General features: G+C 42.4%; 1 long non-coding RNA gene across 1 annotated transcript in view; it reads right to left on the reverse strand.

Moving 5' to 3' along the window:
- Nucleotides 1–21,778, reverse strand: part of LOC128776398 (uncharacterized) — a 50,991-nt gene that overhangs the window by 6,865 nt on the left and 22,348 nt on the right. The window contains exon 3 of the long non-coding RNA XR_008421451.1: nucleotides 456–540. This is a non-coding gene — a long non-coding RNA (uncharacterized LOC128776398). The remainder of the gene's footprint in view (nucleotides 1–455; nucleotides 541–21,778) is intronic.

The raw sequence follows: 21,778 nt of genomic DNA on the forward strand, positions 1-21,778 counted from the left end.
TTCTATAGAAAATCGCCACTCCAATCAAAAATTATATGTGACAGGTATAATTCTCATTTATCGCAAGATCCAAGTCTATGGAATATTCTGTACTAACAATAAAAGCAACGGTGTCTTACGTTTTTGTTCTACTTTATAGTTCACGGAACCATTTTATGTATCCTCATGGTAATCCAGTGAGGCAAATAGTATTTGACAAATAAGGAACCAAACAAGTGAAAAAAACGCCTCCAATTTAGACCTCTCTCCTTGTCCCACATGCTTCCACTCTTTTATATCTATTCTTGGGCTCCTGGAAATGACCCTGAGGATAGTTTCATCTGGCCCTAACTTTATTTTGTTGCCAGGAAGAAATAACAATTTCGAGACAAAGCAACACATTTATCTTCAGAAGGAGAATTCTTTTCTTTCACGTCTTTTTCCAAAAAAAGTCATGTAATTTACGACTAAGTTACCCTGTTTGTGTTGTTGTTGCTTTGTTTTGCTTTGGTCTCTTTTCCTTCCTCCCGAGCCTCCCCAACCCCTACAGTCCACGGTACTCTGGAACAGAATGAACCATTGACACGTAAATGTCAGGCCACTAATGAGCAGTTCTAGTCAACAACTGCCCCGAAGTCATGAAACCTATTCACTAGAAAGGTTAACAGTATGTTTTATTGTCAAGTATCTAAAATATCACTGCCCATTCACTTCATGCCTGGTGGAGCTTACCTGGAGTGTGGTTAAGTTCTTCCAGATTGAGAAGAACAGCCTTTGGCCCCACAGGGCCTAGTGAAGTACCTGGCACACAGTAGACACTCAATAAATGTGTGGCAAATCTAACTGGGCTGGGTTGCAAAGTCCTAGGCCCTGCCAATCCAGGAATAACCAAGGAGACCAGATGAGGTATGACATATTGCCAAGTCAACCAGGCATCCCCAGCCGGTACTCCAACTTCGGCTGGTGCTCCTCACAGACCCCCAGTAAATTCTTTTGCCTAGGGTACCCCCCACAACTGCCCTGCCCTACCCACTTCCCTCTTCTCCTGACTAGACTACGAGAAGATGGGAGGCCAGAGAGGGGATGGGAGTACCCAAAGAGGTTTCCACCACCATTAAAATGGCTCATCCTGGCCTGTCTGTGTCCAGAACTGGCCTTCTGGTATCCAGACCTGAATATTCTTGCAGTGATTGTCTATCATTTATAAATATCAACGTGCATACAACCACTTTATAGGAAAACAACATACTCAACTAAATTATTTCTATTTCTGGTCGATATTGAAACCTGAATTTTTATAGAGCTATAATCAATGGTTTATACTATAAACTAGGCAGGGACTCATTTTTTACTGACTGTAATCTACATACTTGCCACATAAGTCATCACAGAGAGTTTTATTATGTCGATGTACCATTGTTTGGTTAACATTTGCTATGCATTGGTTATTTTTTTAATATGAAATTTATTGTCAAATTGGTTTCCATAAAACACCCAGTGCTCATCCCAACAGGTGCCCTCCTTGCTATGCATTGGTTAATTAGGCTGCTTCAAGTTTTTACCACCATGAATTGTGCTATGATAGACATATTTGCATAAATTGCCTTTTTGTATTTTATTATTCCTTAGAATCTTTTTCTGCAGACTATATTCCTAGTAATAAGATTAACAGGACAAAGAACGAATGGGTACGCACACACACACATACAGCCATGTTGTTTTACAGAAGGATGAGAACAAGTTGTTGGTTTCTATTTGGCAACTTTTTTTAGGCAAGACTTTAAAATATCTTGCTTTAAAAAAGTTGAGGTCTTAGAATTTAGGGACTGAAATGGAAGACTTTTTAGAGGTCATTTAGACCAACTCCTCAAAGAGCACAAAGATGCCTTCTTCATCACAATTTTTTGTTGTCACAATCTGTTGTGATATTTAGTTTTGGTTGAGGTATATGAAGAAAATCCAGACTCATACAAATATGTAGTAATAAAATGATGAGTATTTTGATCATCTTTTCAGATAGTAATTGACATTTTCTTTGACACTACAGCAAAACATGACAAAGGATTAGTTACACTGTAGAGTTTGAAACTACTCAGTGAAATTTTCATACTGTTACATTAAAATCCATTAGTCTGTCTTACACTTTGAATGGCACTTTTACTCAGGCATGATTTTATAACATCATGCATTGGTCAGTGGAAATTTTGGGTTCACTAGTAATAGAGATCCTTCAAATGTAGACATATTTATTAAATAATTTAAAAAAATCACACTGAGGGGCGCCTGGTGGCTTAGATAGTTGAGTGATTGACTCTTGATTCCGGCTCAGGTCATGATCCCAGGGTCTTGGGATTGAGACATCTCTGTGCTGACAGTGTGGAGCATGCTTGGGGATCTCTATCTCCCCCTCTCTCTGCCCCTCCCCTGCTCTCTCTCTCTCTCTCTGTCTCAAAATAAAATAAACTTTTAAAAAAATCTCTAAAATCACATTGGCCCAGGGCCAGATGGCTTCACTAGAGGATTCCATCAAACACTTAAAGAAAAATTAACACCAGTCCTTCTCAAAAAAAATAAATAAATAAAAAGGAGAGAATATTTCCAAACTAATTTTATGAGGCCAGCATTACCATAACAAGATCCAACAAAGATACTACAATAAGGAAACTACAGATCAGTATCTATGACGAATATTGATGCAAAAATCCTCAACAAAATACTAGCAAAACAAATTCAACACACATTTAAAAGATAATATACCATGACCAAGTGGGATTTATTCCTGGAATGCAAAGACGGTAAAATCAATCACTGTAGCACACCACATTATCAGAATGAAGAACAAAAACCACACAAACATCTCAATTGATACAGAAAAAGCATATGACAAAATCCAACAGCCTTTCATGATAAAAACACTCAACAAACTCTGAAGAGAGGAAGTTACCTCCACATAATAAATAACCTCCACATAATTCCATTCCATATATGGAAATCCCACAGGTAATGTCATACTCATTGGCAAAAAACTAAAAGCTTTCTCTCTAAGATCATGAACGAGGCAAAGATGCTCATTCTTGCTGCTTCTATTCAACACAATACTAGATGTCCTTGCCAAAGCAATTAGACAAGAAAAAGAAGTAAAAATCATCCAAGGTAGAAAGGAAAAAGTAAAATCATCTGTGTTTGCAAATAATATGACCTTAACATAGGAAACCCACAATACACCTGTTAAAAGTAATAAACAGGGGCACCTGTGTGGCTCAGTCAGTTAAGCATCTGACTTTGGCTCAGGTCATGATCTCATGGCTCATGAGTTCGAGTCCTTCATCAGTCTCTGTGCTGACAGCTCAAAGCCTGGAGCCTGCTTCAGATTCTGTGTCTCCCTCTCTCTCTGACCCTCCCCCTCTCATGCTCTGACTCTCTCTGTGTCTCTCAAAAATAAACATTTTTAAAAAACTAATAAACAGATTCAGCAAAGTTGCAGGATACAAAATCAACACGCAAAAATTCCTTGGATTTCTATACACTAACATTTCTATACATTTGTACACACTAATGAACAACTCAAACAGAAATTAAGAAAACAATCCCATTTACAATAGCATCAAAAAGAATAAAACATTTATGAGTAAATTTAAACAAGGACATAAAAGACTCATATACTAAAAAGTGAAAACAATACTGGAAGAAATTTAAAAAGACATGAATAAATGGAAATACATTCTATGTTCCTGGATTAGATAACTTAATATTATTAAAATGTCTGTACTACCCAAAGCAATCTACAGTTCAATCCAATCCTTATCAAAATCTAAATGGTTTTTTTTTTTTGCAGAAATAGGAAAAAAATTCCTAAAATTCATATGGAATCTCAAAGGATCCCAAATAACAAAAACAATCTTGAGGGTAAAAAATAAAAGCAGGAGGACTCATACTTCCTGATTTCAAAATATTACAAAGATACAGTAATCAAAATAGTATGGAGTTGACATAAAGACAGACATATAGACTAATAGAATAGAATAGAGAGCCCAGAAATCAGCCCACATATATCTGATCTTCAACAATGCAGAAAGGATAGTTTCTTCAACAAATGATGTTGAGGAAATTGGACACTCACATGCCAAAAAATTAAAATAAATAAAGCTGGATCCTTAGCTTATATCATCCACAAAAATTAACTCAAGATTGATTAAGGAACTAAATATAAAATCTGAAACTAAAAAACTCCCAGAAGAAAACACAGGGTAAAGAAAACAAATTTAAAAAGACTCATGACATTGGACTTGGATATGAAACCAAAAGCATGAGCAATAAAAGCAAAAAAAAAAAACAGAAACAAAAAAAACCAAAGGTAAATGGAACTACATCAAACTTTAAAGCTTCTGGGTGTCAAAAGCAGCAATCAACAATCAACAGAGTGAAAAGACAACTTGTTGAATGGGAGAAAATATTTGCAAACCATGTATCTGACAAGGGGTTAACAACCAGAACACATAAAAGAACTCCTACAATTCAACAACATAAAAACAAGAGACCAAATTTTAAAATGTGCAAAGGACTTGAGTAGACATTTCTCCAAAGATAATATACAAATGGCCAACAAGCCTATGAAAAAGCACTCAACATCACTCATCATCAGGAAAATGCAAATCAAAACCACAATGAGATACCACCTCGCATCCATTAGGATGGTTACTATCAAAAACATAAATGGAAAATAAGTGTTGGCCAAGAATGTGAAGACACTGGAACCCTTGTTCAGGCTGGCAGGAATGCAAAATGGTGCAACCACGATGTAAAATAGTATAGTGGCTCCTCAAGAAATTAAACACAGAATTACCATGTCATCCAGCATTCCATTTCTGGGTATACCTCCAAAAAAATTGAAATTAAGATTTTGAAAAAATATATTCATTGCAGCACTATTCACACTACAAATACTGCCCGTTGTTTGCTTTGAGATGAAAGGCTCACTATCCCTTTTCAAGCATATGAAATATTCTGGGGCGCCTGGGTGGCTCAGTCGGTTGAGCATCTGACTCTTAATTTCGGATCACGTCATGATCCCAGGGCTGTGGAATCAAGCCCATGCTCAGCATGGAGCCTCCTTAAGATTCTCTTTCTCTCTTCCTCTGTCCCTCCCCTTCTCTCTGTCTCTGTCTCTGTCTCTGTCTCTCTCAAAGAAAAAAAAAGAATACGAACTATTCTGGTATTCAATTAGACTGTTAAGCTTTCTTCAAATAACACTGGTATCCCCCAGGGAAAAAAAGTAGCTGGTTGAGCTCATATCTCAAACAATTGAAGCACTTCACCATCACACTTCAGCGCACAGTAGAAAGGCTTTACGTGTACTTCTGTTTCATCACAGGGAATATTAAAAAGACAGGTAGTCAAGGGCTGATGTTTAATAAATTTAACTTTTGCTGCTCCGCTGAGGACATCCTCAAGTGAAACGGGCATTTTTTGTGTCGGAAGTATATGGTAGTGAAGAAGACAATGGCTACTAGTAAGGTTGGATGCTACTGCCTCATTTCAGAGAGTGAGCTGCTTAACCATTGGTCAGTGTTCTACGAGATCATAACCATAGTCCTTTAGAATTTATAAAGTCAGTTTTTCCATGATTCCCATGTCATGCTGACCATAAGTAACACTCATCATCACCCATCATTGACAGATCAGAAACTAAGGGATACAGACCTTGAGAAACTTCCCCCAAAGCCTTCAAGGTTATCATCTGGCAGTGTCCGTTCTTCTGACATAAAATCCCACGCTTGTTTTCGCTGGGAAACATCACCTCTCACCGCCCCTGACTTGACCCCTCAGACCCATATACCGTGCAGAGTTGTGAAGTAAGCTAGTCTGCCTCGGGGTCTCCTCAGTTCTTTTCCCACCTTTCCTGACAGTGGGGGTGCTCACCCATCCAGACACTTGCCCCACCCCTCAGCCCACCTGCATCCTCCTCTCCTGCAGCCTCTTTTCCTCTGCCTCCGTCAAAACCGTAACAGTTCCATGCATGTGAGTTTTATAAAGCACGGTCTCATTAACCATCTCCTTTGAATTTTTTAAAAAAATGTTAAGTTTTTTAATTCCAGTAGAGTTAATTTGTTTCTCATCTCCTTTGGATTTTGATCTTCATACTACCGGCTGAAACAGTTTCTCCTTCCCACTTCCCACAAGGAAAACGATACCCTGAGGCCCGAGGTCACGTGCATTTGCCCAAGTTCACGTGGCTCAGCTGCCTTGCGTCTCCTTTCCTTAAGATCTTTCCTATCTCTAATAGACTGATTTATAAGGAGGTTTAAATGATGGATAACTCCTTTACATGTTCCTTCCAAGAACATGTATTAGTTTTATAAAAGAGAGTTTTGTTTTGTTTTGTTTTTAAAGAGAAAGAAAACAACATCTGTGTCTAAGAAATAACACCCTGATCTTAACACTCTTACACGTCCTATCGTCTGCACCTCTCCGGGAGAGTAACTACACAGAGCACTTAAGCTGAGCCGTGGAGAAAGAGAACTAATGATAAGTTTGCACGCGAAGGTGAAGCGTTTTTGCAAATTTAAATAAATAAACCTAAATATTTACACTTAAAAGTGACAGCATCATCCACTGCATAGCTTTCACCTCATGATGACATCTGAACGAGGTGTGCGTCCTCCTAGGAGGCCCCAAGCCCCAAGAACAATATAAGGTGTACGTGTGGTCGGATACACGCAACCGCATTAACAGGAGCTGGTTGCACAGAATTTAACGATCAAGTTCCCTCAATAACCACAGACCAATCTGTAGGATAACTAAATGCCCGATTCCTAGTAAACCACGAAGAGTTCAAAGAAAAAAAGCCTATGAGCCTAAACCTGGAAGGCCAGAGCCTTTGAAGTTCTTTTACAAGGCTATGGCCAGGGGAAGGAGTACTTTAAACTGAGGAAGCAGGAAGTACCTAGATAAAAAAGTTTGTGACATTTCCTAGGGGGGTGGTCTTTCTAGAAGCACTCTTCCAGGAAACCAGTCCTTTCCCACCTAGATGTTGAGGTTTCCTGAGAAAAAATAAATAACTTCTCCCTGTCGCAGCAAGGAGGGTCAGCCAGTCAGTAAAAAGCTAAAATAGAATTTGACCCACTAGATGTTATCAGCGCAAAGGAAGGGGAGGGGCGACTTTGAAGAAAGGGCATGGGGAGAGGAGGGAGTGCAGGCCAGCCATTTGGAGACCAAGAAGCAGATGGCAGGGATGAGGCAGGTGGCCAAGGGTATTCACTCGTGCCTGTGCGTGCTTCACCACTGGGCTCCGCTCTCCCGCGGAAAAGCACAGCTGGGCCCTGCAGACACTGCAGGAGACGCCTCCTCGGGGCACGGGAGAGGACTTCCAGGGAAGCCACTGAGCCCTGTGGCCCCAGCCCTTGAAGTCAAGCCACTCTCACACGATTCCGTCCAGTTCGGAGCCGCACCGGAAGGACCGGGGCCAGAGTAGAGTGGTTTTGCGTGGACCACAGTGCCCCCTGGTGGAAGTGTGCTTGAACAGCAACCCTCTGGGCAGGCCCCTGTGGGCAGCAGGCTGGGCAAGGGGGGTTGGGGGTGGGGTACAGCTCCAACGCGGTTGCAAAGAGATGTGGCTTCCTTTCCAGGCACAATGTTTCCATCTTCCCAAACACCAAATTACTCAGTTAAAATACGCTAGCTGCAACTATATATACACTATGCTTCCTTTTTAAGATTACCTCCTCCTTCCCCTCGTGTTCAGCTAAAGCGGACTTCCCATGGCATTTAAGGGGTTCCACCCTTCCCCTGGATGTAGATCACTCGGACGTCTCTCTTTCTCCATGTTTTACCCGTATGCTCCTTACATAGATATCCGTTCCCCTTGAGTCCCCAGCATGCCCCGCCTATTCCGATCCCAATAAACCCGGCTTGTCTGGTACCTTCTCTTCCCCGGCCCCCTTCTGACGAATCCTGCCAGGCCTGCGACAGAGGCGATGTCTCGCCGGGAAACCATCAAGCTTTCTTCGTGATTTTTATATATTTGTCCGAAGCTTTGAATACGTTGCTGGTATTGCAAAGGGGCCCTGTCCAGTCACTAGCGAGGTCGCCCGTGGCCAGAGGGTCCATGCTGATCTTTTGCCAGCACGGGGCTCTCTTCTAAACTCTAGGCAAATGGGTGCAGCCAGGCAATGGCTCAGCTCTTCCCTGAAAGTGAGAAGAACGAGTAAACGCCTTCCCATGTAGGAGTGTTGGTTTCTGAATATACCTGAGATTCAGCATTCTTCCTGAATAGACTTAGCGCTAGTATTTTGAGAGAAGTAAAATTAGTACTCACCTTAAACCAAGAAATTTGATTTTATGTTTGTGATAGTTAAGAGATTAAAAAAAAAAAGATGCTATTTTCCTCCTAATAATTTTATTTCCATACCTGTAGATATTTTTAGAGACCTTTTCCATAGAAGAAGTGAGACAAAGGTGGAGTTTCTCCGAGGTGTGAAGGAATGGTTAATAATGCCTGCCAAATTCGGAAACATTTGGAGGTTTCACAAAAGAAACCTTGCAATGTGCTTTTGATAACTGTAAAATAAAGTAGGAAACAGACCTTTATAAATACATAGGATAGAAAAACAAGTCACTGTAGTCTAAATACAAGATACAAGATAATTTTTTTAAACTTCCAGTGTAAAATATACCTCGGAACAACAACAACAAAAAATGTACTGAATTAACCCAAACAATTCTCGTCTTAGATGTCAGAGCCATGCGACTTCTGGCAGAGGGTCAGGGCGTGCAGGAAAATGTTAGCATCTGCGAGATGGGTTATAAGGTCTGTGAAAGAACCAATGGCCGCCTCAAATGTATTTTGCCCCGAAAAATGTTTGTTTTTTGGAGAATTTCTGGAAACTACATTAGATCATTCTAAAAAATAATTCCTGGGCGTTGCCCTGTGGACAGCCAGCATAAACACTGCACCCCCTGGATCAAAGAAACTACCCCATCAAAGAAAAACTAGGCAATACCAGGAATTCAATCTTCTCAGGCTATTAAATAAATGCCACCAAAAGAAGAGGGAAGCATAGAATGTTTGGGAAGGAGGTGGCAAATTTGTTTTTAATGCTAAGAATTAAAAAGAATTTTTAAAAATAACAATAATAGTAGTGAACTAACTAGTATTTATTGAGCATTTTGGATGTCCCAGAACCATTGGCAAGGACCTTTACCTGTACTGTTTCATTTTAGTCTCACAAAAGTGCTCTATGGTAGGTACTACTTTTTTTTTATGTGTAATTTTTATTTCTTCTGAGAGAGAGAGAGAGAGAGCAAGCGGGAGAGGGGCAGAAGGAGAGAGGGAGAAAGAACCCCAAGCAGGCTCTGTGTGCTCACAGAGTCCTGATGCAGGGCTCAAACTCATGAACCATGAGATCATGGCCTGAGCTGAAGTCAAGAGTCAGACACGTAACCAACTGAGCCACCCAGGTGCCCCTCCGGTCGGTCCTACGATAGCCCCACTTGACAGTTGAGAAAACTGAAGCACAGAGAGGTCACTACCTTGTCTAAGACCACAGAGGTGGTCTCCATCACGGCCTGCAATCAGCTGGGCCACGTTACCTCCTTTCTGGGCCGTCGAGGGTGCTGGCGCTTGTAAGCACTTGCTAAGAAGCACTCTTAAGGTGTTAACTCATTTAATGCTCACAACACTAGCCAATGAAAGCGGCAAGGTTGTAATCCCATATTACAGATGGGACACTAGGGCACAGAGAGGCCCAGTAAGCTGCCCAAGGCCACCCAGCTAGTTGAGGGCCACAGTGGAATTGAGACCCAGGCAATCTGAGCTCAGAAGCCCAAATCGTAATCACTTCTTAACACTACCTCTCGTGTAGAAAAAGAAATTGTTTTCAAAGAATTGCGTTTCGGAATTGCACCCCGTAGAAATAAGTCAACGACTGAAAGCACAGGAAGAATGCTTTCTTCGTTCACATTCATTTCAAACTCAGGAAGGACTGAAGAAAAACGTGGCAGGGAATGCCCATAAGATGAGGTTTTGCATTATCAGCTACTGGTAATGCCAGCCCAAATGACGTGATGAAAGATTCGGGGCGGGGGGGGGGGGGCGGTCATGAAGTCAAAGAAGTGCCAGGCCGTTGGTAAGAGAGAAGCAAACCGGGACCTGAGCTTCTGTGCCGACCAGGGCCCCCAAATTAATTACTGAGTGGAATAGAAACAGTAAAATAATCAGGTGGTAATACCTAATTCCTCCCACCACAAAAGAAAAAAAAGAAGAAATTTACTCCAGGGCACTTGACTTCATCTTCCTTCGAGAGAAGAGTGTATCTGACCCTATGATTTACTACATGTGTCTGTCCTTCAACAGCTGCATCCATTACAGATGTGACCTTGAGAGAGGTATTGGAAGAATGAACAGGAGTGCATTGTAGACAGTGAAAGCTAATTTTTTTGATAAACGCATATTCATGAAGTCCTTACAAGTCATCTCGGCTCTTGGCTGAACTGGGAGCCAGCTGTCGGTGCCAGCGATCGGAGCCAGTGGTTCCGGGTGGCGGTTGTGAGAACGGTTTCCTTCAGCTTGAAGGAACTGGCCCCTCCTTCCCACCTCCTATCTTACAACAGAAAATGAAGACCATCCCCGGAAGTTGCTTTGCTACAGTTGTGCACTTGTGGGTGATGTATTACACTATCAGCTGAATGCCAGTGGATCAATCAGGATAGAATGGGTTAGGCCTACTGGAGCAATCACGTTCCCCCCTCCCAAATACACACAGACAGACACACACACACACACACACACACACACACACACACACCCCTCAGTGGCCTAGCACAGCAAAGGTCTATTTGTAGCTCATACTACATGTGCAGTATGGATTACAGGATGTGGTGATGGGGGTGTTCTTCTTAGTGTAACCATCCAGGGGCCCAGCCTGCTGGGTTGCTGGAGGATCCCTCCAGGGAAATGCTTCCGTGATGCTAGCAGAATGGGAACAGAATTGTGCACAAACTCTTAACGTCGCCTCCTGGGAGTGGCATACAACCTCCACCCACATTTCATTGGCCAGCACAGGTCCCGCGATGTGCCTAACTTTAAAAGAGATAACAAACTTACCACGGGCCCAGAAAGGGAGAGGACTGGACTGTTTATTTAGGTACAGCCCACCTGCCCACCAGGTCCAGGTCAGAATCAGCACCTCGTGACTACCAAAAAGGGTCCCCTTGAACTTTGAGATCTCAGACTAAAGGCCTGTGATAGGTTCAGTGGGTTGGTGTCTACACAGAACAGACTGGTAGTCGCCAATGAAGAGAGAGAGAGAGAGAGAGAGAGACAAGGACAACGGAAACATACTGTGCAGCTCTAGGTTGAAGAACTTGCAACTGAACCCCGGGGGTGCCGGAAGTTTGTGGGCCCTGAGGTCTCAGAGGGAGGGGACTTGAGGCTGAGGAGAAACTTGAATCTATTTTGCAAACAACGCTGTGACACTTAATAAAACATGATTCTTAATGATAATAGCAATGATAATAATAATAATAATAATAATAATAATAATAAAACGTGGTCCTTAATGAAAATAACCAGGTGAAAGGCAAAAACTCAGCCCTGGCAGAAGTTAGCATTTGGCTGACGAGGACTGAATGACTTCGGCCTCCATCTTTGACTCGCTGAATTTCCCACAGCCCTGGTGTTCTCTGTGCCAGAACGCTGGGGCAAAACGAACTTTCACTCCTGATAAAGTTTAACTAGCACTTTTTGTGAAATTCAACACCCGGCAGGCCCAGGAAGATGGGGAGAAAAATGAGAGCTCGTCACGAGAGGGACAGACTCGTGACACCGTCCATCCCCGAAAGGAGGAAGTCGTCCGTCGGGCCTGGATTTCTGACCACTGGGAACACGGTTGTCTCCGATGAAACTCTTGAGTTATGCACTATCTATGCCGATCTCTTTTGCCTTCTATAACCCCACGAGAAAGGATAAAGCACACTTTTAGACCTCAAAGCGAGGATTCAGTCTGACTGATGACAATGCCAAACAGGTTGCCGGCTGAAAGGGTAAGGTGATCAGCTCAGGCCGACTTCCTGTGGCTCAGGGCTCTCTGCTCTGCGGCCAGGAGCCAATGTTTGCTTCTCTCCTCGCTCTAATCTCTCTCACCATTCCCGTGCTCCTCAGACCGCCACTATCAGCATCACCTCTGACCTTCTTCGAAATAGAGCCTCAGGCTCCGCCCGGACACCCTAAACCACAATCTGCATTTTAACAGTCCCCAGATGATACATAGGCGCTTTGAAGTTTGAGAAGCTTTGTTCTCCAGAGTTTTAAACCGTTCCTGAGAGAAGCCTTTGCTACTTACTGTTCTCAGTCGAACAGAAGAAAGAGGAGGGGCCGACTTTCCCCAGATTGCCTTCTTTCCCATCTTGTCAAATGGTCAAATTAACCCCAAACACTCAGTTAAGGATTCTCCTGCCTCAGAGCCTTTAAAAACCTGTGAAAGGCAAATACCCATGTGAATTCACTTATATGTGGAGTCTTAAAAACAAAACAAGTGTATAAATAAGCAAACAAAAAGCAGAATCAGACCCATGAGTACAGAGAACAAACGGATGGTTGCCAGAGGGAGACCGGGATGGGCAAAACCGCTGAAGTGGGAGGGGGGGTACAGGCTTCCACTTAGGGAGTGAATGAGTCACAAGGATAAAGGCACAGCATAGGGAATATAGTTACTGATATTGTAATAACGTTACATGGTGACGGATGGTAGCTACATTTGCAAGCACGGCATAATGTATACAGTTGTTCAATCGCTATGTTGTACCACTGAAACCAATGTAACGTTGTGCATCAACTGTACTCAAATTAAAAGTATAGTTGTCTTTGCGTGAGTAGAACAGCATGAACAGAACTGCACTTAACTGTAGACAACTTCACCTCAGTATGCCCCCGTAGAAACGAATAGTAGGATTTTCCCCTTTAAATATGTCGCCTCCATAAACAGCGTGCTTACTTCTCCCATTAGGCGCACACATCTGGCCATCTTATTTGGAACTATATTCTCTCCCTCCACCAACATTTGCCAAGTACAAACAAGCATAAGTGACAGTTTACATAACACGTATTTCTATCTACAGGGATTCAATGGAATGTTGTCTTTTTTTTTTTTTTTAATTGCATTGTTTGTTTTGCTTGAGACTAGCTGGGCAGTCTGGACTATGTCCTGCTTCACTGTTATACCCATCTGGTCTGGTCTCGTATCCATGTCTGAAGGCTGAGAGACACCACCGGGAAAGAAAGCTCAAGTGGCCCATTCTCCATTTTTAAAAAGTTAGGAACTGTCACGCTTCACTTTAAAATATTAATGCTCGGTGCCAGCGCAGTTTAAATTGAAAATAAGGTTTTAGCGTGCTAAGGAAAGCGTTGGCATGCTGCGCGTGTCCGTTACATCTCCACCTGCTTTGGGACTTTAAATGAAGCAAGAAAATAGATGCTGTGCTCAAACTCAAGAAGCCTGCATTTAAAAAGGTGTTTTGCCTGTCTTTGCCATTTGCTTCCAAATGCAAGACTCCACTTTCTGCCCTCAAGAGATGAAGTTGGTCCGGTCGATGCACATGTGTATTTCAACATTACCGGTGGCGACCCAGAAACTGTGTTGCCTGGTGGCTTTCCATGACATACTGTTCTCGAAAGCCTTTAAATAATCCCTAGTAAAACTGAGAGACTACTTGCAGGTGACAATAGGGCTGGAAGTGATATGACGTTTGTACGTGATGAGCCACTCATTTTTGTGAAATAAAGAATCTTGTGAAAAGAGGAATTATGACTCGTATTTACAACAACTTTTCGTAAACATCCCCAAATTCCAGGCACAAGACAAAAGGCATGACTCATATCACAGTAGGCATTACAGCCAGGGAAGTGGCCCTTGTGAAGATTGCTTCCCTAATGCCTGAGAATGGCTCTGAGGAGATCTGTAGGAAGCTGATAATAGGTACTTCGTCGAGCATCACCAGTCAAAATCTGCTTTTTGATCAAGAGCATTTCCTCAGCTAAAAATGTCCTGTTTCCAGACCTTAATGTGATTTTTTTTTTAGTGGATTACCATTGAAAAGCCTGAAAACTGGAAAAAAAAAAAACCCAGTATGAATGATCATCATTCTTCCACTTGTGCTGTCACTGGAATCCTGGCGATGAGACGATCCCGATGGAGTTCTCCTGCATACTGTGGTTTTCAGGGGGCTGGAGGGTGCTCTCCCTCTAAATCTCTCCTCAAGGGCTTGTCAGCTGGCCAAGACCTCACCTGCCGGAGGCGTTCCTGTGAATAAAGGCGACAGGTGCACACAGCACTTGGCTTCAGAAGTCACGTTCAGAGGCCCTACTCGGTGGAGGGGATGAGGAATGTGCATTTTTACAAGTGTTCCAGATGGTTCTGGGGAGGTGATCCTCCTATAAGTTTAGAGAAACACTGGATAAAACCTAGATAATTCTTCATCTTAAAAAAAAATGTGTATCAAACCCCAGAATATAAGTGGTGATGAGAATGGGGAGAAACTGGAACCCTTGTTCACTGTGGGTGAAAACGTAAAATAGGACAATGGCTATGGAAAGTGGGAGGGTGGTTCCTCGAAAAGTTGAATGCCAAATTACCGTATGATCCAGCAATCCCACTTCTGGGTAAAGACCCAAAGAATCGAAAGCAGGGTCTCAAAGAGATATTTGTATGCTCACGTTCATAGTGTTATTTGCAATAGCCAAGAGGTGGAATCAACCCAACTGTCCACTGACGGGATGAACGGATAAACAAAAGATCACACACACACACACACACACACACACACACACACACACCGGAATTTTATTCAGCTTTAAAAAGTTTGGAAATTCTGATTCATGTGACAACGTAGGGCATTGTGCTAAATGAAATAAGCCAGACACAAAAGGATAAATATTATAAGATGCTACTTTTACATAGGTACCTAGAGGAGTCACAATCAGAGACAGGAAGTAGAACGGTGGTTGCCAGGGGCTAGAGGGGAGGGGGAAATCGGGAATCACTGTTTTCAGTTCTGCAGAATGGATGGTGGTGATGATCGCACCACAATGTGGGTGTACTTATTACCACAACTGCACACTTACAAATGCTAAAGATGATAAGCTTAACGGTGTGTGTATTTTACCACAATTAACTATTATAATTAAAAATATTCCAAGCCTCTGAGAGAGAAAGAACATTATGCAAATAATAAATTACTGGCTCTGTGAGTTTGTATTTCGGGTGGGTCAAAACGCACTTAAGGACTCCAGGATTTAGAGAGCATCAAGAAATTAGTACACGGCACAGCCAGGATCTGAATCCAGAGTCCCCTGGCCCCGAAACCCCCACGCCCATCCCCTCCGCCCCCTCTGGCTCATTTCTGTTTAGACGTAGGGGAGGATGAGAGTCATCTTTGGGGCCCATGTCTGAGGCCTATGTTCGGATCACTGAAACACAGGGCAGAGGTTGCAAAAGTGGGAAACTGGGAGGAGAATATTACGGAGAAGAGGATTTGTTGGAAATGTTGGCCTGGCACTGGAGAGGGTGGGTTTGGGAACTGTTGTTGGGCTAATTAAAAGTAGAAACAGAAAGTAAATGAGCTCAGCAGAGATGAGGGGGGAAAAAAGCAGCACTGGGGAGAGAGAAGCCAAGAGTCAGAGCCAGAACCTGCAGAAATGACAGCACTGTGTTTAGGAAGCAGACCAGGAAGCAGGGTCCAGTGATGGGGAGAGAAAAGAGGTAGGGGGAGCCTCACGGCCAGATTCTTCCACGGCAAACCACAACTCCAGGGGCTAGTTGTGCAAACTGGTATTTGTGTACAGATATCACAGGCTCCACATGTATGGAATCTTCACAACGGCTATGCAAGGTCACATAGAGAAGTGCTGTTATTTTAATGTTATTTATTTATTTATTTATTTATTAAATGTTTATTTTTGAAAGATAGTGAGAGAGACTGAGTGTGAGCGGGGGAGGGGCAGAGAGAGAGGGAGACCCAGAATCCAAAGCAGGCTCCAGGTTCTGAGCTGTCGGCACAGAGCCTGACGTGGGGCTCGAACTCACGGACCGCGAGATCGTGACCTGAGCCGAAGTCGGTCGCTCAATCGACCAAGCCGCCCAGGCGCACCTGTTCTTTTCATTGTATAGACAAGCAAAGGGAACCACAACAATATTGGCGTTTCTCAAGGTCATAGGCCAACACCCATGGCAAAATCTTCGAAGTTCAGAAGCCCTTTTCTTTGCATTATGAAGAGGCCGGGGCACAACAGCCAGGTGCTGGTAATAATGGGATGTGTCACTGGCAGGAACAAAAATGTTGATAAGGAAAACAAACTGGGGGCTCCTGGGTGGCTCAGTCGCTTAAACATCCGACTTTGGCTCAGGTCATGATCTCGCGGTCTGTGAGTTCGAGCCCCGCGTCGGGCTCTGTGCTGACGGCTCAGAGCCTGGAGCCTGCCTCGGATTCTGTGTTTCCCTCTGTCTCTGACCCTCCCCCATTCATGCTCTGTCTCTCTCTGTCTCTCAAAAATAAATAAACGTTAAAAAAATTTTTTTAAAAAGAAAAACTGTAAGTCAATCTGCTTTTCACATCAACACACACCAACAATTCGCATTATGCACCTCTGCAAAAAATCTTTTTGTACGACAGGCTATAAACAGCTGCCACCGGTGTTGGTGACTTTTACTAATTCAGGTGAGCTGCACATGAGCACACTTGAATTACTTATCTCTCCATAATCACTGTATTCTCTATGGAAGTTAATTGGGAGGATCCCCAGTTATTCCAACTTACGTGGACTCATCAACATGCAGCCATTCTGACGATAAACTGGTAACAGCATGGCCTCACTCAAGTTCGCTTTGGGCCAGTTTTTGTCTCCAGCCCTGTACCATGGCATGCGGCTGTGATTCAACAGCAGACTCAAAATAAACAACGACAGGACAATGACTGTGAAGACGAAAAGCCAGAACTTGCGTCCCTTCAGTTTCATTATTTTATATGACCACGCGGAATTTTTCTTTGTGCTTAAAACGTGGAAGAGTGAAAAAGTGCAGTGCAATATTTTTTGTCTGATACATGCACATTTTAGTTCAGAACCCAAAGAGTTTACTACAGTTGGGTATCTTTGAAATTAAAATATATTATTTTTAATAGAGAGAATAACGATTGCTACTTATTACTGACCAGTAGAGGAAGTAATTTTGTCCGGTAGAGAACACCAATGTTGGTGGCAAATGCTCCAAACCACCGCACTGCCCAAGCTAGACCACAGCACCACCCTCCCACCCTCCCCATGCCTCCATGCCCAGGCCCCGAGGTGGGGGGTGGTAGGGATGCCTGGCTGCACTAAAAGGTGGGGGCCGCGGTCAGGCTCCGCTCTTTTCCCCTCTGCTCCTCTAGTCAGTCTGCAGAGACCCCCAGCAAGGAGGCCCTCTAGCTGCCAGGGCTCCCAGGCATCTGCCCCTGATATGTCACCAGCCGCCTTTTACCAGAAGGACACAGTGCAGAAGGCTTTGGGAAATGAAAAATAGCTGCTTCTCTCAAACAGCCCAGAGATCCATACTCTGGGATGGTTAAAAATAACCCCAAGGTCCAGGGGGAGACGTGGATCTCAGAGAAGCATTTGTCCCAGGGAGCACACACAGACAGCAGTCCATTTCCTCAGATGTAGCTTAAAATAGTAATGGAGCAAGCCAGCAGTTTTAAATTCATCACTGAAAATTTTCCATATGCGGGCCGCCTGGGTGGCTCAGCCAGTTAAGCATCTGACTTCAGCTCAGGTCATGATCTCGCAGTCCATGAGTTCAAGCCCTGCATCAGGCTCGTGCCCACAGCTCAGAGCCTGAAGCCTGCTTCGGATTCTGTGTCTCCTCCTCTCTCTGCCCCTCCCCCACTCATGCTCTCTCTCTCTCTCTCTCTCTCTCTTAAAAAATGAATAAATATTAAAAAAATTTTTTTCATATGCTGTCACAAACACCTTTTTTGGTCTTAGACAAAATTGACACTTATGTTCCCATACTATACTTTGCTTAAGTTCTATAATTACCTATAACACACACACACACACACACACACACACACACACACACAACGCACATACACAAATACCCTTATATATACCCACTGATGTACATACATATATCCACATACACAATATTAATACTACATTGTTCAGATGTATATAAACACATGTTTAATAACTATATATTTATATGTGCATATTAATCTGGTCTCATGTATATCTACATACATGTCTATTTATATCTATAAAATCAAGCAGATGATGGTTGGGAATAGTCTTTGGAAGAAAATCCGATATGTAAACGCAATGTATTTTTATTATACATCACTGGGCAAATTTGCAGAAATGCAGAAAAGGATCCACTTTCTCCTAGAAGTTAAAAATGTTGGGGCACCTGGGTGGCTCAGTCGGTTAAGCGTCCGACTTCAGCTCAGGTCAAGATCTCGCAGTCCGTGAGTCTGTGAGTTCGAGCCCCACGTGGGGCTCTGGGCTGATGGCTCAGAGCCTGGAGCCTGCCTCTGATTCTGTGTCTCCCTCTCTCTCTGCCCCTCCCCCGTTCATGCTCTGTCTCTCTCTGTCTCAAAAATAAATAAATGTTAAAAAAAAAAATTAAAAAAAAATGTTTTTTTAAAAGGTTCATTTTCAAAAAAAATTAGAAGAAAATAATTCCTAGTAACAGAGGACATACAGATGAATATAAGTCATGAAAAAGAATGTATTTTGATATTATCATCAACTGAGTAGTAAACTGTCAAAGGTATGGGGTAAGTATAGACCAAGTAAAGGTGCAAACACTGCCTAGTGACCACCGAGGGAATGTTCTAGTAGTGCACGTGGATCAAAAGTTTCTAGATAAGTTCCGCATCCCCAAGGACGGTTCTGAACCTGGTAATCCCTGACCAGTCAGCCAGTCCTGGGTTTGCAGGACAAATCTAGTTCAGACTTTGAATCCCAAAACAGGATTGGAGTTGCTTTAGGGAATCCTAGAGAGAGGGCAATTTAGTCTCTGTAGAATCTCTTCAGGTTTTTAAACTGATTTCATACCATAAATCCTAATTCAGCCCAAATCTGTGCTGGCTCCCATAAGATGCCCCCAGTGGGCTTCTAGAACTTCCCCGATACCCCAAAGCCTTGAACCTTGATCAAAGCCAGAGAAAACGGTAGTCGGTTCAGGCAGCCTGGTCTTGCCTAGTGAAAATTCCAGAGTGTTGGCTTCAGAGCTATCTCACAATTCATGTCAAGCCTCCCTGTGGTCTTTCACTGGACCTAGTACCAACCTCGGCAGGATGCTTAATTCCTTCATGGCATCTTATTGCAGATAATAGTCCCAGAGGGGGTAGGGAAAATGCACCCTGCTCTGCCAGCTCTCCACTGTGAGGCGACAGAAGCCAGGAGATGGATCTGACAGTGGAATTCTGCTGCTTTCTCCCTAACTCTGGAAAGGTTTTCTTCCAAATCTTTGAGAGTTTCCTGTGCCTGTTAGGTAGGTTACGTATTTGGCTCAATGTGACTTTTTTCTTAGGCACATATACAGGACTCCTAGAGGAAACGGTACAGACATAAATATACTAACTTCTTGTTGAGGCTATAGGTTCTGTGAACAATAACAGCTGCCAGTATGAACAGCACAACTGAGACAAGTTACCCTTTTTGTATTAATATTACAAACATAATCATTATGTTTACTCCGTATCTGCTTCCAAGGTGTTCAAAAGACTTTTCAGATGATTTGTAAGAGGTTCTCAACCCGCTGGCTGTACCAAGATTGTTTTGGGGGAACTTGGTCCAAGGCAGCTGGAGATTTAGCCTCCTTTCCACATCTTCCTCCAAAGTCGCCGTCTTGCAAAACCAGGACCAATAAGCGGAAATCTTTAACTGGTGCCTGTCAGAGGCCACGTTGCCTTTAATGACAAGACAAAGAGAGATAAAGAGATTCCCACAGCTGGGGTCGCCCTTGGTAGCTGGGCCTACATTTTGCTTTGATTTCCAGAAGCAAGGCTTCCATCATCCGGTCCTCCCTAATGTGACTGATGGTCTCCTTTCTGGATATATCTCCCACGATAATGACAAGTTTTAGTCTGAATATAACTCATCTCTCCATCTGCCTTGTCATGGCTTTAGACCCAGATTTTCTTCCCTTTTACTTCTTTCCTATTCCCCATGGTAGAGTGCTCTGCTGAGAACAGATGCTCAATAAAGAGTAAATTCTTAAATTCACCCCACTGTAATTTTTCATTTCTGTGATTTTGATGACCTGAAATCCTTTCTTGGTTTGTACAAGAAGGGTAGGCAGAGAGAAAGTGAAACCGTTTCAGGTCTCTGGGAGCTGGGGCAAAGAGCTAAGTTGGGCCTAAGAACAGCAAAATCAGGCACATGATGTGTAACTTTCACTTTTATTTGAGCCCCTGCACCCTTTGACTATTTAAGGAAGAGCTGTCAGGTGACAATGAATTAGTACAGGCAAGTCCTATAAAAGGAACCTTAGAGACCACCTAGTCATGCCATTTACCTCCACTGAATATCCTCCAGTGGTAGTCACTGTTAATCGTACAAATCTATGCATTTTGAGGAAGCTTTACTTAAAGACTACATGTTAGGCCACAAAATAGGTCTCGATCAATTCAAGATTAAAATCATACCAAGCATCTTTTCTGACCACAATGGCTAAAACTAGAAATTAATTATAAGAAGAAAACTGAAAAAAACACAAACATGCAGGGACAAACAACATGCTACTAAACAATCAACGAGTAAATGAAGAAATCAAAGAGGAAATCAAAATATAATTCAAGACAAATGAAAATGGAAACACAACTTTCCAAAATCTATGGGACATGACAAAGGCAGTTCTAAGAAGAAAGTTCAAAGTGGCACAGGCCTACCTCAAAAAAACAAGAAAAATCCAAATAAACAATTTAACCTTGCACCTAAAGGAACTACAAAAAGAACAAATAAAACCTAAAGTTAGTAGAAGGAAGGAAATAATAAAGATAAGAGCGGAAGTAAATGAAATAGAAACCAAAAACAAAACAAAAAAAAACAACAATAGAAAAGATCAATGAATCTAAAAGCTGGCTTTTTAAAAAGATAACCAAAATTGATAAACCTCTTGCCAGACTCATAAAGAGAGAGAGAGAGAGAGAGAAAGAGAGAGAACCCAAATAAATAAGATCAGAAATGAAAGGAAGAAGTTACCCACAGAAATACAAAGAATCTTAAGACTATGAATATTATGAATAATGTATGCTAAAAAATTAGAAAACATAGAAGAAAGGGATAAATTCCTAAAAAATACCTTCTAATACTGAATCACAAAGAAACAGAAAATCTGAATAGATTGATTATATGTAACAAAATTGAACCTATTTTAATTTTTAAACTCTCCAAAAAGAAAAGTCCAGGACCAGAGAGCATCACAGGCAAGTTCTACCAAGTTTTTAAGAAGAGCTAACACCTATCTTTCTCAAGTTATTGCAAAAAATTGAAGAGGGAGGAACACTTTGAAACTCATTTTACAAGGCCAGCATTACCCTGATACTGAACCCAGGCAGACACCGCACAGAAGAAAATTATAGGCCAATATCCTTAATGAACACAGATGCAAAAATCCTCAACAAAATATTAGTGAAACAAATTCAACAATATATTAAAAGTATCATACACTATGATCTAGTGGGATCTATTCCAGGGAAGCAAGAATCTTGGTTCAACATCTGCAAATCAATCAACATGATACACCACATTAACAAAATAAAGAATAAA

This window comes from Panthera pardus, unplaced genomic scaffold (genome assembly GCF_024362965.1).
Source record: "Panthera pardus isolate Hobbes unplaced genomic scaffold, ASM2436296v1 HiC_scaffold_1, whole genome shotgun sequence".
In the NCBI taxonomy this organism is placed as follows: Eukaryota; Metazoa; Chordata; class Mammalia; order Carnivora; family Felidae; genus Panthera; species Panthera pardus.